We start from the raw sequence: 17,174 nt of genomic DNA on the forward strand, positions 1-17,174 counted from the left end.
CCAAAGAGGGAATTAAGGAGAGTGGGTTAGAGAAGGTAAGCTCTTTCATTCTAAAAGCCATTGCAAATGGTACAAACACTAAGTTAAATTGCAGTAAACAAACATAAAGATTGTCACAGCTGTCCAAGAAAGTGAAGAACATGATGGGCAATAAAATCACAGTGAGTTGGTATCAGTTTTCATATGGGAAAATTCCATTGCTAAGGAAAAAGAAATGAAAAAGTGTTAAGATGGTATGACTATAACACACACTCAAGCCCACTACAAGCTACCTCATCACAACACAATATACTTCTTTTCAGGCTTTTCTTTAGTAATAAGTGCCCTATGCATTTGGGAGGGTGCAAGGGTGACAAATATATGGGAATAACAGCTAATACTGTCCGTTACAAACCGTCTGCATCAAGATGGGAAGGCTTGATTTGAGAAACTACGTTTCCAAATGGCAGAATATAAAAGGCGGTGGTGGTGAATGCAACCTAGTTAGATGAAAGAAATGAGATTCATAGTAACATATATTGGTTGAAAAGGTTTCCATATTTGTTGATTGTAGCATGACATACACAGTAGAAGACTACTCTGGGCAAAGTATTAACAGCACAAAAATGCAGTGACTGTCAGGTAAATGATCAGATATATGACACCTAACATTAGTAAAAAAGTAAAAAATGATGTTAATGTACAGCAAACTCTCCTGAGATGATCTAAACATTTTATTTCATTAGTTATTGTTCATATGTATGTGGACTGGACTACACAAACCCATTCCAGCCATGACCTATTTATGTGACACAGAAAACATTCAGCAAATAAAAAATATACTTTTTTATTTTATTTGTTTTATTTTACATTTGTTTACCGGTAAAGTCCGACTGGACACAGGTCCATTTTCAGTGGAGACCCAGGGAGAAAAGCTCCAAAATACAATATAATACATGAGAGAAAATAAACCATACATATAAGAAATATAGCATGAATACACAGTAAAATAGAGATTTACAGTTCTTAAAAGTAGACAATCAGTGACGTATATAATAAACATTAAAACAACACTTGATTTTTCTTTTAGGCATTATTTAAGGCAATAGGTAATATTTGCTGGTTTTGTAGAAGAGAGTTAGTAGTTCTGTAAGGTAAATATCAACAGGTTAACAAACTTTCAGGGAAAACTTTTTATTCTTAACAGACTCCATGCAGCAATCTCTTGGTATGGATTAACCTGGGGAATGGCATGAGCAAAGCCAATTGTTTAAATAGTGGGTGTTCAAGAGGTTTTTGAATTGAATAATGAAGGTGGTAAAAGGTATTTGGCTTGGTAGTGAGTTCCAGATTCTGTCAATGTTGCAGTCAAAGAAGGCTTTACCAGCATCATTTTTATGTTTGATGACAGTTAAGAGGTTCTGGTTACTAGATGTTAAGGCTCTAGAGGTAATGTGGGGCTGAATTAGATGCTGCAATGCTGGAGTTGTATCAGGAAGGTAGTAGATCTTGTGTGCTATAGAGAGTTGACTGAGAAGAAGTATTTGAGGCAACTCAAGCCAAATGAGCTGCTTAAGGGATAGACAGTGATAAGACCTATAAGAAGCTTCAGTAGCAAACTTGGCAATCTTGTTATAACAAGATTCCATTTTATTTAGATCGGTTTGGTGCAGATTAGTCAAGATAGGGGAGGCATAGAGAAGGATGGATAGGAGATGAGTCCTTGCAGTGGTTGCTTTGGTATATTTAGTGATAAACTGTTCCTATAGAGGAATCCACGCTTTTTGTTAACTTTCTTGATGGTTTGTGCTATGTGGATGTCAAATTTCAGGTTATTGTCGATTTCTACACCTAAAGTTTAGTGTGTGTGGTTGGACTGATTTGAATGTTTTCTTTGGAGTTGATGGTGAAATTACTGTTTAGAGGAGGAGATCTACCAGGGCTGAAAAGAACTGGTTTGTTTTTTTGGGGGATTAAGAATAAGTTTGATGTTAGTGAAACATGTTTCGGCTAGAGTGAAGTTATTTTGGGTTAGGGTTTGCAGTTCATTTAAGGTGCGGGCGGCACATATAAGAGTGATGTCATCTGCATATTGTACTACTGAGGCAGTGAGTGAGGATGAAGAGATCTGGTTGATAAATAGAAAGAACAGCAAGGGGCCGAGGATGGATCCTTGAGGGACTCCCATGGTTACTGGTAACAGGGGGACAATTGGTCCTGCCATAGAACTGCTTGCTGACTGCCTGATAAGTAGCTGTTGAACCATGATATAGAGGAGGGACTTATATTTAGGGTAGATAGAGTTTCAAGAAGCATACTATGGTTTACCACGTCAAAGGCTTTTGATAAGTCTAAGAATATGGAAGATATGAATAGATCCTTGTTTCTATGGTGGTTAATTATGTTGGTGAATGATAGTAGTGCTGTGGTGGCTCATTCGATTTCAGGGTTATAGAGCAGGTTAATGGATCCATTAGGGGTGGCCCTATCCCACTATGGTTGAAAAGGTGTGAGCTTTTATGGCAACTTTGATGTGATGCCTTTAGATATCCGGGCATCAATGATGTATGCTCCACTGCCTGCATTTTAGAACTAAGGAGTTTAATGAGATGAGCCCTTTTTTTATTTGTGTGTATATTTATTTGGGTCTATATTAGAACGTAGAAATTTCATTATTTCGAACGTTCTAATATCAACCCCTATTCAGTGAACACTGAAAATAGCGAAATGACAGATAACCAAATTTTTTCATAGGGAAAGAATTCAGTTGGCCATTTCTGTCGTTTTGCTATTTTCAGTGCTGCGGTGGAAACTTACGGGTTGGGTTCAGGTAAGTTTGCAAATGGGCTTGGGTTAGGTGAGTTAGGGTTAGAGCACGAGGGAGGTATGTGTGCGATTGTGTGAACGTGAGGGTTAAGGTGGGTTAGGTGAGTTAGGGTTAGGGCACGGGTGAGGTGAGTGTGCGATAGTGATGGACCTTAGGGTTAGGGCTTGAGTTAAGGTAAGTGGATAGTTAGTGGTGTTTGTACAGTTTAGTGTAGGGTTAGCTGCAAGATTTTGGATGTATGTGTGTGGATTGCTGTTTGATGTGCTTGTGTTGTGTGTATGTGTTTTGGAACAGCAAATTTTTTCCCTAGGAAAAAATTTGCTGTTTTGAATGTTCGATGTTGTCAGCGTTCGCTGAATAGGGGTCGATGTTAGAACATTCGAAATAATGAAATTTCGATGTTCTAATATAGACCCTATTTATTTATGTATAAACTTTTTATGTGTTTCCATTGGTCTGTCATAGGGCTTACACATTTTTAAATATACTCATATAAATGTGTGTAACACTATATTTATTATTTTGATAGAGCATGTTTTTAACCATTACTTTATTTAGGACACTCATACATTTCTAATAGATTTTAGGCTTGGTTTTAGTGAAATTCCTGCTAATGCTTCACCACTCGTACCAGTTTTTAAATAGATTTTTAAATAGAACATTTTTTGTGTTTACTCATGGGTTAATGTATTTGTATTTAATTGTTTAATTGCTCATGTGATTCCTGGTAGGTGTGGTTATTTGTTGAGAGAAGGCATTAAACTGATTTTCTCAATGTGTTTTTTTGTCTGAAGAAGTGCAGGCACTGACCTGCACGAAAGCACTAACCTTACTTTATTAAACTACAGTATCATTACTTTTGATATTGCTTGGAGTGTACTTTGTCTATTGCTTTTCTTGGTTTTCCTCAGTGCTGTGGTAGTGCTATGGGAAGGTTGAAATCCATGCTGAGATATGGAAAGTAGGTTGTTATTTTGGCGATACTGCAGTAGTTGAGTATGAACAACTCTAATATTTTGGATAAAGGTAATAGAATTGCTATTGGGTGATAGTTGGTGAGCTCTAAAGTGTTACCTCCTTTGTGCAGTAGAATAATATGTGATGTTTTCCATGAGGTAGGTACCTTGCATTCTGATAGTGACCTTTTTATGAGAATTGAGACAGGATAGGCTATAGGTTCAGGTGATATCTGAAGGAACTCTGCTGGTAGGTTATCAGCCACTAGTGTGGTTGGTTTAAGTTTCTTAAAGAGTTTAGAAGTTACCTTAGTGGACACAGAGTGCAGGGTAAAAGTGGAGGTATTAATTTGTGTATTGGGGTGGGTTGGGGTAGTGATCGGTGTGGGGCTACTAGTACTATTTAGGCATTGGCAAGGGTCTGGACTGTTTCTGGAAAGAATTTGTTAAATTGTGTGGGAATGTTATCATGTTTATTTGGTAGCACAGGGGTGGGAGTCGTGGCTTTTCCTGGGTGCAGAATACCATTTATTGTGGCCCAGAATTTTTGAGGGTTGTGAGCATACTTTTCTTGCATGTTTTTATAGTAATTAATTTTGTCAAGTTTAATTTTTTTTTGGCTTTGTTGCAGAGTTCTAGATAGTTTTGTCTCAAAGTAGTGGTTTTGTTTTTCTGAAATTGAATCCAGGCCTTGTCCCTTTCTTTCATTATAGTTTTAGTATCTTTTTTAGACATGGGGCATAGTAAGTTTTTATTCTAATGGTTCAGGAGGGTGCATGATAGTTTAAGATTTTTAGGAAGGTTGTGTTAAAGTACTCCACAGCTTCGTCAAGAGATAGTTGTTTTAGGGGAGTCCAATTACAGCTTTTTAGTGCATTGATGAAGTCAATAGCTATAAAGGTCTTTTTGTCACGTACAAGTCTGAGGATGGGTTGGCTGGTGAACTGGGATTTGTTCCTAATTAGGTAGGTTGGCTGATGGTAACTTAGACTATCCAGAAGATAGCCAGATTGCTGTGCAAGAGTGGGGTCAGATACTGGAATCCAGTCCATGATCGACTGGCATTTGGATGTTTTGTCAATTCTAGTAGGGTTGGTTATAGTTTGGGTAAACCCACGGAGGTTTATAAAGGTAGAGGAATTGTAGCTGGAGCAGTTAAGCCAGTCAATATTAAAGTCCCCTAGTAGTATGGTTACTTGTGGAAGGGAGTTTGAGATCCAGTTAAGCACGCTTTCCATTATAGTAATGTTATTGCCTGGTGGGATATAGCCACCTGCAATAATTTTGTGTTTGTTTGAGTTTAGTTTTAATTTGGCAAGGATTAGTTCTACATCTTTGACTTCTTGGGTATTATAAGCTAATTGTTCTATGGTGAGATGATTTTGGAATAATATTGCTACACCTCCTCCCTTTTTCTCTAATCTATCTCTTCGTATAATATTGTAGCCAGGTGTTGTAATCTTATTATTGTGGTGTTCTGGTTTAAGCCATGTTTCAGTTAACACAGCAATATCTGGTTTGTATAGAGCTAGTTGGGCATGAAGGTCCTCAATTTTGTTAAGTATACTTCTTACATTTAAATTTAAGAAGAGGAGAGAAGAGGTAGGTTTGAGGTATAGGGGATTTAGCTGATTTAATTTTGGGTTGGCTGATGTAATGGGTCCTGGATTACGGTGTATGTCTCCACAAGAAGTGAGTTTTTGGAGTAGGTGTAGATAGAGTTTGGTTAGTTTGTGAATTATTTTAGTTTGTCTTTGAGAAGAGTGAAGGTTAGTTTTGACTGTCAGCTTATTGTATGAGTAATAGAAGAATTCGGAGGAGGTAAGGTCACATGGTGATACAGGGAAGATTTTTAGTTTTATGGGATTGGCTATGGATTCTGTTTGCCATGGGGGTGGGATGCAGCTATGGAGTTGAGTGTTGTAAGAGGAGAGGATGGAAAGTAAAAGTAGGGTGAAGATTGTTACTGAGTAGAATAATACATATAGTAGTTGGGTTGGATGTGTGCAGTACAAATTTAGTTTCAGAAAGAGCGGGGTGTGTATAAGGGTAATAAATGCTGGGTATACTACTTGTGTATAGTACTGCAAAGTATGGCCAGTACCAGAGTTTTCTTTTATATGTTAGGCAGTTGCTGTATGGCCAGGAAGGTTAGGAAGAGGAAAATAGTACCCTCCAGAGAAAAAAAAAGGTAGCAGAATTAGTGAGTTCACAAATCTGTGGGGTTTCAGAGTAGATCAGAGCAGCAGAGGAACTGTAACATTTAAACCATGTAAATCACTTACCACTTAAATGTAAGCTGAAGTAAAAGCAATTTAGCTAATGAGAGCTGTTGCATAATGGGATTACTGGATAGTAAGGGTAGATGCTTTACATAAAACATATTACAGCATGCATAAACAAGTCAAATTAAATTTGACAAAAACAAGCTACATTTAAAGTTCAACAGTCATAGAATGTGTTTAATTAACAAGTGATTTTCAAAAGTACATTGCCTCATTCAGAAAAAAAGAAGAAAATTTTGAGGTTAGAGATAAATGTATTTGAAGGATAACTGGACCAAAAACTGAAAACAAACACACACACTAATTCAGAGGCTGCAACTCATATTCACCAAAATAAATGCCTTCTGTCCTGACTCATGGTAATAAACTGTAACTATCACAGATTACCACAGAATAGGATCCTTCCAAGTTGCTCATTCACTCTTGTTAATAAGCCAAATAATTATAAATGCAAATGTTAGTGTGCAGAACAGTCTGGACAGTGGAGGTGGATGCCAACAGCTTATCAAAAGCTAGTAATAAATACCCTTCTCTCAATTAATAAATATATACCTTAACTTAAAAAAGAATGAGTTAAGCAATACATTTAACAGTCAAATACATGGCAAGATATGCAGTTGTATATAGAAACAAAATATAATCCTTCTGAACAAACAGAATATAAGCAAAAAATCCCTAGCTAGAAGACAAATTTTCAGACAAAGACAAAAGTGTAAAGAATAAACTCACAAGTCATAAACTTCAGTAAGCACTGTTTCTCAGCTGTTTTGACTCTGACAGTGTTAGCTAACTATCAAATGATTAAATGGAAACAAACTAAAAAAGTGATAGAAGTATAGGGCCATAGGAGATCAGTAGTCTAATGGCCTTGAAGCCTTTCATGCCTTGATGTTCCTAGTTGCTCTAATTTATTAATCAGTATTTTGTGTATGACCCTGTCAAATGCTGAAGTTAAATATACAGGTGGTAATAGATCTATTTTCAACATATGCATGCTGATATATGGTTTCAAGTCCTGACCTTTCCAATTCTGACAATAACCTATGTAGTATCACCTTCTCCATTATTTTTCCACAACCTGAAAGTAAACTTAATGGTCTGTATAACTCTGGTTTTGTCATTTTCCCCTTTCACTTAAAGACAGGTTTAACAAGTGCACATCTCCAATCTTGAGGAATCTTCCCATATTTATAATAACCTAGTAAATAATAGATATAATGGTACAGTAAGTTCTTGCTGAAGTGTTCTCAGGTCATTGTTACTATTTCTGTCTCCTCCCTGTGTTTTGTTTGGATCCAGTTTGCATAGTTTGTTTTCAATATAATCTAATTTGATTTCAGTATCTGAGGTTATGTGGATGTCACTAGGACAATTTACCACCCCTTTGTAGAGCCAAACTGTTTTACATAGCATTTTATAAATATATGTATTATCTGTTGTTTGAGAATACATTTTGGAATTTACTCAGTTTATCAATTTGTATATCTTTATCCCTTCCACATATTATGTAACTATAAAATGGTTTCCTATTATGGTCAATATCTTTATATACATTTTCTTCAATTTTTTCTTGATCTTGTTTAACTTGTTTGTCCAGAGTATTTATTTCAGTTTTTAAAGTTGTAGTTCAACATTTTTTTCCATTTATTATCAAGTATCTTGTTCTTATGGAAATATGTCATCCTAAAGTTGTGTGCTTAGATCATAATATTAAACTTTTTTATTTTTTTTATTTTTTTCTTTCAAACAATTTCTCTTTCACAACTATTCACATTTTTTCTGCAGTTTTTTTGCCGGAATGCATTACGTGCAATTAGTTTTAAATAGTGACTGTTTTGCTTTTATATAAACTGATATTACTCTTCTTTCTGTTCATTGGTTTACATTTCAGTTTTGCAGAATTATCTAGCAACAAATTAACCTCTATAACCCCATGATCACCGCACATCATTGGTGGTAAAATGTGAGAAGCAACACTAATTTATTTAGGAACAAAAACAATGTATATATATGTTCCATTCCCTGGTAGGCTTTTTTGGAGTCTGAAACAATTGTTGGTCCTGAGCGCATGCTAGGAATAATTTCCTTACTAATGTTATTGAATGAATATTATTTCAGTCTGTTTCTGCTACATTTAAGTCCCCAGACACTATTATTCTTCCCTCCTGTGTTTCATGCATGAATTCCTCTAAGTCATCAGCACTTGACTTTAGTGGTCTATATACTCCAACAATTGTTATGTGTTCCAGGGTTGTCTTTATTGTCAGTTACACAATCTACAGTTTTGGTGATATCACTGAGCATTAAATAATCACAGGTCTCATAACTATCTTTAATTCCTATAACACCTCAACCTGATTTTTTCTTAGAATGTCTGTTACAGTAAAACATTTATACCCTGGCAGAACAAGTTTCCAATCATTGTTCTTTAACCATGTTTCACAAACAGTAACAAAATCAATCTTGTGGCAATGTAACAAATTTTACAATAAAAAGCTTTATTATTAATGCTCACAGAATTAACAACACCAGAGATGCATTAAGTGCTTCTATTTGTGAACTGTTAAATTTCTGACCTGGAAAAAATCCTACCTTGTGTTTGTCAAATATTGCAAAATATCTGCTGCAAAACTTCACTTCTCTGATCCTGACAAGTGCATGTCATCCTATCTGAACACGTGTCCAAAATTAATCAAGCTGAATACCAAAAAATGCATCATCGTCGCCTTTGTGGAGAGTGATGTCCCCACAAATTATCACATTAATAATAATGTCCTAAGCATGCAACCAGTCATGAGGGATTTGCGCACCCAGGTTGATAGCAACCTGACTTTTGACCACCACGTTTCTTACATTGTATGGAAAGCCTTCTACATGGCCCACCTCATAAGCAAGGGTATCTCAGCCAGGGATGAGGAGGTCATAACATCCCTGTATTCTCCACTTATAAGGCCCATTGTTGAGTACAATGCCCTTTTCGGCATGTACATCACAAAGCACATGCAGCAGCTGGAGAGATCACAGAGGTTCCTCACCAGAAGAATCCAGGGCTTCAAGCATCTACCATACACAGAAAGGCTAAAAGCCTATTCCTCTAGTCAGTTCCATACAGACTCCAAAGAGGTGACCTCTGTTGAGCATACAAGTTGATCACAGACCCCACCTTGTTGGGACTGCTGTATATCCACAAGTCAAGCTCCACTTGATAACTCCCATGTGTGGCCTCAACCTGGTCTGTGACATCAACAGGACTTTTTGGCGGGGCAGATTTGTATCCCAGAGACTCCCCCATATATGGAATAGACTCCCTCTCCACATAAAGCAGAGTACCTCCTTACCCCTTTTTTAAGAGCAACCTGGATAACTGTATGGGAAACAGAAAATATACCCCTGGGATTCCACCCATGTCCCTGCTGAACAGAGGCATCGGGTGCTGACTTGTCTAAACATGGGGTAAACTCTTGGCTAGGCTTATAAGGCTTATAAGGACATCAGGGCCAATAGTCTAGTAACCTCCTATGATCCTATACTCAGCTATACTGTACTATGGAAGAGTGACACCGGATGCAAGTCCTTAAAAAATGCATGTTGCTCCAAGGCAATGAGACAGCTCAAAACTAGTTTTAGGGAGTCAAGCCCTGTGAAACTCCCACCACCATCCCAAATGTATATACCAACTCCATGGCTGCAAAACATTGGGAAGGGGAAAACTATGCAAAACAGGGAACTGCAGACTCAAGCAATTGTTTGCTTCACTCCAAGGTGAATGTGCAAGTGATTTTTGAGTTCTGATAGCTTGAGGATACATGTGGAAGCCAAACGCGTCATATACTGTGAAACTATACTTAATTGTTCTGCATGATCTTGTACTTCAAACAATATTTAGAGAGGTGTTTCACATGTCTACTACATTTGTTGGTAAGGCAGGCATATTAAATAACATATCATGTTCCTTTTAACTCCAAAATATACACAGCCTCTGTTTTTTGTTGTTGCACAAACAATCACACAGTGTGACTTGTGGTTCAACATACATGTGTGATAATTCCAAGTGTTCTCTTGGATCTGTAACTATGGCTGGCCCCTCCCCTCAAATCCAAAGCTGATACTGCACAAGAGGGTTGCTGTTAATCAGCTACAGGGGTATGATCTCTCTACACTGATCCTCAAATTAAATGTATCATTATACCTTTAAAGTTCTCCCAAATGCTACCCATCATTTTCCATTGTAGCCCATATATTGATGTTTTCTGATATTATATACCATTTCATCATATGTATGAGTGGAATTCTGGGAAGGATAAATCGCTGGAATATACACACACTTGTACACAGTAGCCGTTATTCCTTATGCCTGACAATGAAGCATTCAGATAGCCCTTACTGTTCAAACGTTGTGTGGTAATGCTGTAAATTTCAAGCACAACACCCACACTGATAACATACCATATGCTTGTGATAAAGATCTTTTTGACTAAAGCAATTATTTTCCCAGTTTGTGGTCATCAATGGGATGGGACCTGACCAGCTTGGATTCAGATCAGAATGCAGTATAACCAACTCAATATTTGCAGCGAGACAGCTGAGAAGAAACCAGAGATGAGGAAAGAGTCCAAATGGGCATTCCTAGACTTCAAGAAAATATACGACAAGATCTGAAGAAAGCTGATGTGGGCAATACTTTTATGGTTTGAAGTCCCAGAAACTTCGATAGAATTACTGCAGGCTATGTACAAGAACTGAACATACAGAGCGGTTCCTGGTGCAAGTGGGTGCACATATGGGTTCAGCTCTGATTATACTGCTATTCTTACTGGTAATGGGCTGTATTAGCAAACAGGTCAGAGGGGCCAGATCAACAAAGTTACTGTATGCAGATGATGTGGCATTACAATTGGATTCTGCGCAAGAACTTCAGCAAATGACAAGGGAATTGAATGAAAACTGAAGGCACAGGGATGAAACTGAGAGCAGATAAGACAGTTATAATGATAGTAAATGAAGGAAACCAGAAGAAGTTGAAAACTGAGATTGAAGGGAAAGTTGTGGAATAAATTAATAGCTTCAATATCTTGGGGGGTTGGCTGAGGAGAAGGGAAGTCTGAATGAAGAGGTCAGAGCAAGAATTAGAGGATTCTGCAGCCCACTGACAAAAAGTGCATGAAGTAGTGTATGAAAGAAGAATGCCAAGGAAGCTGAAAAGTAAGGTGTACAAAACAGTGATGTGACCTGTACTACTGTATGGTACAGAAACCTGGGCAGTAAAGACAGAACAGTTGAGGAAGGTAGAGGTAAAGGAGACGAAGTACCTGAAATGGGGTAGTAGGATGCATACTATGAGCAAACAAAGAAGGACATTAGAGCAGGAACCTAAGTCCAAGACCGAGAAACGGGCAAAGACAACTGATTACAGTGGTTCTGGCATATGTGCAGAAAAGCAGAAGACAACCTGGTGAAGAAGATTTAGGACAGACAGAAAAAAGACAGGAAGAAAATTAGGTGTCCAGCAAAGAGGTGGATGGATTGTGTGACAGAAGACCTGCAACAGTCAGGCATGACTGTCGAGGAAGGTAGGAAAGTGGCAGTGAATAGAGAGAGAGAAAGAGAGATGCTGATAGCTGATGAGACAGCCTGACACCATGTAGAAAATTGGAAAAAGTGGTTGATAATGATAATGCTGCTGATGATGATTTGCAGTTATCAATGCATTTTCCAGTTTTGTATATGAGAATAGTCCAAAATAAGTAGCTTCTTTGTGGAATACCCCTGGTAACCCCTGACACGATAAATGGGTATCTCCCCCCCAACCCAGACTTCTAGTGTCCTCATGTTTAGTAAGTGTTTTACCAATTAGTTTATGGACGGATTAACACTTGATGCTTTTTAGTTTTTCAGTTATTCCCTTACATGGAATAGTGTTGAAAACCTTTATGAATGTCAAGATAAGCAGTGTGCATTGTCAATCCTTTATCAAGTGCTACTGTTACCTCTTCAGAGAGTGCCATGAGATTCAGAAGACAAGATCACCTCTTAACTAACCCATACTGTTCCATATTTAATGTAGGTATGATTTTATTTATTAACTTATTTGTATTTATCAAGCAGGGTAGTCCACTGAACCACAGGAACTTTTTTAGACCCAGCCCAGGAGAATTGTCTGGTTAAGTTACTTTCTCAGAGTTACACAAGTAGATAAATGGAAGTTGGGGAAATCAAACCCTAGACTACTGGATGAAGTTTAGTAAAACATTATAGCCTTAATCTTCTGTTGCTGCCAGACAGTAGTATCACTTTCAATAAGCTCCATTATGACATTCTCCATGATTTTACATAGAATAGTGGTCAAGCTGACATATGTAAAATTGTATGGGTTTATTTATTTATTTATTGACATTTGATTACTGCAAAAATCTGAATGGGTTGGAGCCCATTTCAGGGGAAGCACAAGGAGAAAAGCTCCAAAGTATTACAAAACATTTAAGAATGATAATTTCACATTCTTGATAAAATAATTCAAAAAACAAATGCAGTTTAAGTAATTATACCAAATTAGATATAATATGAAAACATTTGTTTAGAATAGATACAAGTTGTATGACAATGATTTAACAATTTATAGAGAAATTAATAGCTAGTGTAATACAAACAGGAATTGCAATACAAAGTGAGAGAAAAACAGGCCTATGGTATATTTAAAGAGAAAGCCAAGGGGGAGTAAAATTGACAGACGTAAGGAAGTGCGTGAAGAAGGAAGAGTTGGAGATGTAAGGTATGAATAGGTATTTGTTCACATTTACGGATATAGTTTATCCTGCAGTTGAGTAAGAACAGAGCCAGTGTTTGAGTAGGAAGTCTTTCACAATGGTTTTAAAGGATGGGAGGGAGGGTATTAATCTAATGGGTAGAGATAAGGCATTCCAAGCCTTAGCAACATAGTATGAGTACCGATAATGCCCAACAGATTTAATAGGTTTGTAGACAGACCGGAGTTTTTAGTTATTGGATCGCAATGACCAACTAGGAACATAGTTGTGTAGAATGTTATTTAGTGCTAGACAAGCAGATGGATTCCGGATAACCTTATAGGTGGTAAGAAGTTGTATATATATATATATATATATATATATATATATATATATATATATATATATATATATATATATATATTGCCTCTCTTCAAGGGAAGCCTTGACGAGTGGATGGGTAACAGAAAATACACCCCTGGGATCTCTTCATTGGCTCTGCTTGACAGAGGCTCAGTTAATTAATCAATGGGGCAGCAAAAGCCGATACACTCTGGCTAGGCTTAAAAATGCCCTCAGGCAGATAGCCTAGTACCTACCTATGAACCTATATATATATATATATATATATATATATATATATATATATATATATATTAGTTCTGAAGGGGTATTTGCTGTAAATTTAGCTGCTTTGTTATAGCATTGCTCAAGTTTTGATTTTTGCGATGTCTGAGCATTGCTAAGGATGGGAGCACCATAAAGAAGTGCAGGGAGAAGATAAGTAGCGGCAAGTGTAGCTTTAGTTGTGTTGGTTAGAAAATGTCTTGCTCTATAAAGCATCCCTAGTTTTGGAACAGTTTTTCTTATGCAATTTGGTGTATGCACGTTGAATTTAAGATTATAATCTACTATCAACCCTAATAATTTGCTATGAGAAGTAATTTCACTGGTTGTATTATCAAGAGAGAAGACTTTAAATTTAGTTTTTTTTTCATGTGAGAAGGACTTGGAGGGGGGGGGAGTAGTATTTTTTTTTTTTTTTTAGGGTTGAGCACGAGTTGTGAGTTGCAAAGCCATTTTTGAGTTTGAGTTGCTGTTAAAGCTTCCTGATTAATTTTTTGGAGGTGTGAAACATTGTCAGATGTGCAAATAAGTGTGGAGTTATCTGTGTACTGTATTAGGGGGGTCTGTTGTGTGAGTATGTGGAGGGTGTTGGTGAGAATGTTAAAGAGGAGAGAACCAAAGACAGAGCCTTGTAGTACACCAGTGGTGACTGGGAGGTATGGATAGAGGGTGGAGTGCCATTTTACTAAATGATGCCTATTGGATAAGTGACTTTTGAACCACAGAAGGGTGGGCTGAGAGAGACCTAGTGAGGATATTTGAAGTAGAAGTTCACTGTGACAAACTTTGTTGAAGGCTTTAGACAAGTCTAGAAATAAGGAGGAGACTAGTTTGCCATTATCTCCAGCTTTACAGATGGTATCTGTGTAATATAGAACTGCAGTATTAGTACTACGGGAAGGACAGAAGCCATCTTGTGTAGGGGATAGGAGTTCTTCCTGCATGAGATAGTTTAGCAATTGTTTCTGAATATATTTTTCAAGTATTTTGGAGAGGGGGATAAGAGTGGAGGTGGGATTACATCAAGGATAAGCTCTGAGCCCTTTCTTATTTGTAATGGTGATGGGCAGGTTGACAGACGAGATCAGAAAGGAGTCCCCGTGGAGTATGATGTTTGCAGATGACATTGTGTTCTGTAGTGAGAGTAGGGAACAGGTGGAGACGACCCTGGAGAGATGGAGATATGCTATAGAGAGAAGAGGAATGAAGGTCAGCAGGACTAAGACAGAATATATGTGTGTGAATGAGAGGGAGGATAGAGGATAGATGAATATGCAAGGAGTAGAGGTGGTGAAGGTGGATGAGTTTAAATACTTGGGATCAGTAGTTCAGAGTAATGGTGGAGTGGAAGAGAGGTGAAGAAGAGAGCACAGGCAGGATGGAGTGGGTGGAGAAGAGTGTCAGGAGTGATTTGTGACAGACGAGTAACAGTAAGAGTGAAAGGGAAGGTCTACAAGAGGGTAGTGAGACCAGCTATGTTATATGGGTTGGAGACAGTGGCATTGACAAAAAGGCAGGAGTTTGAGCTGGATGTGGCAGAGTTAAAGATGTTAAGATTTGCACTGGGTGTGACGAGGGTGGACAGGATTAGGAATAAGTATATTAGAGGGTCAGCCCAGGTTGGAAAGTCTGGAGACAAAGCCAGAGAGGCAAGGTTACATTGGTTTGGACATGTGCTGAGGAGGGATGCTGAGTATATTGGGAAAAAGATGCTAAGAATGAAGCTGCCAGGTAACAGGAAAAGAGGAAGGCCTAAGATAAGGTTTATGGATGTGGTGAGAGAGGACATGCAGGTGGATGGTGTGACAGAGCAAGATGCAGAGTACAGGAAGAAATGGAAACAGATGATCCGCTGTGGCGACCCCTAACGGGTACAGCCGAAAGATGATGATGATGATGGATAAGACTGATATAGTTCTAAACTTATTAATGTCTGTTGAATTTCCTCCTTTGTACAGAAGGGATAATATGTGACTTTTTCCAGAGACAAGGAATGTGGGATTCCTGGATTGACCTAATTTTAAGGATTGAGACAGGGTAGGCAATGTCACTGGCTGCTATTTTAATGTAGTCACTTGGAAGATCATCAGCTGGAGTAGAGCATGGTCTGAGTTGGTTTAAGTGTAGTTTTATAAAGGATGTTGGCACAGGTCTGAAGGTAAAAGTGGATGTGGTGAAACACGGTTGCTGGGAAGGGTTAGGATTAGAATTTGGGGAATCCTTGGTTAAAGATGCTATGCTCTCTATGAAATAAGATAGCATAGCAAGAACTGTACTGTGGCTTTGAGTGATGAGTTATTGGGAGATAAGATAGGGTTGAATTTATAGCCAGGATCAAAGATTTCTTTAATGGCTGACCAGAATTATTTCGGATTGTGCTTACTATTATCTGAAAGTTATAATGTAATTTTTTTGTCTTCATTAATTTGCTTTTTAGTACAACTGCGAGGCATTCTGAAGTTTTCAAGATATTGTGATATTTTATATTATTGCCATTCTTTGCATGCTTTTTCTCTATCCTGCATCAGCATTCTACTCGTTTTGGATAACCAAATTCCATTATTTATTATATTCTCTTCCTGTAGGAGGTGCAAGGCTGTTTGGGATATTCAGGAAAGTTGTACTGAATTCATTTACACCATCATCTATGGGGAGGATTTTTAGAAAGCTCTAGTTAATAGATGATAGGTTAGTAATGAACATTTCTGGGTTAAACTTGGAAAGGTTGCCTGTTGTTTTGTAAACATTCTGTTTAAGTGGATGTGTGAGATTTCGGGTTCTATAGACTGGGGGATTATCTCTGAGACAGTAAGACATTGTACCTGAGGTAGTATATTTGCTAGGGTCTGATGGATCCAGTCTAATAGGGAATTTGATGTTTTGCTGTAAAGAGTCTGGCTATTAATTAGTTGTGTGAAACCAAGTAAGTTCACACTAGATGAAGGGGAGTTAGAGTTTATGTCGCGTTAGAGTTTATGTCCAACCAATTGACATTCACATTACGTAGTACTATTATTTCTTGTGGAATTGTTATGGATATCCAATGTAGGTTATCTTCCAGTATAGCTGTATTGTCACCGGAAGGGATGTAAAGAGCAGTAATATATATTTGCTAATAATTGTTTAATTTCAGGAAAGTAATAAGAAGTTCTGCTGAATTGAATTTTGGTATTGGTTTGTTGTAAGGGGAAATGTGGTAGTTGTTGGGAAATATTAAAGCAATACCCTGACCTTTGCTCTATATACAGTCACTGTGGATGATATTATAGCCAGGATTTTGATGCATCTCTTTCAAATGTTCAATGAATGTCTGCATTCTTGGAATAGCACATTGACCAACAGTAAATTGTTTTTCAATCTGGCCCACTATAAGATGCTTAAGAAGCATTAGTCTGCTTAAAACATACAAGGAAACTCATATAGTAACTATGTATGTAGTTCTCTTTCAAAAGTCTGTCTGTGTGCCCTCCTAACATCTGTGAAAAGTAACAAACTTGTAGGTACCTTAAGAGCTTTGAATATACACAGCTTTTGAGGTACTCTTGTCCCATTTGATTTGCAGATCTGCAGCATTTCCATTAGGATACCATTCAATTTCTTTGCTCAAGAATTCAGGACAAAACCAAAAATAATTTGGGGGGAGTGTCAAATGCTGAAAACTGGAGTCAGTTTTTAAATATTACTATATTCACATAAAAGGTTAACAGAACAGCTGGTCTGGCATCAGCATACATTTGCTGAACAATAAGAGGTGTTT

General features: G+C 37.6%; 1 long non-coding RNA gene across 1 annotated transcript in view; it reads left to right on the plus strand.

Annotated features, from left to right (window-relative positions):
• Positions 1-17,174, plus strand: part of LOC122812576 — a 105,087-nt gene that overhangs the window by 32,991 nt on the left and 54,922 nt on the right. The gene's annotated exons all lie outside the window — the stretch shown is intronic.

This window comes from Protopterus annectens, chromosome 1.part1 (genome assembly GCF_019279795.1).
Source record: "Protopterus annectens isolate FY-2018-M chromosome 1.part1, PAN1.0, whole genome shotgun sequence".
NCBI lineage: Eukaryota > Metazoa > Chordata > Ceratodontiformes > Protopteridae > Protopterus > Protopterus annectens.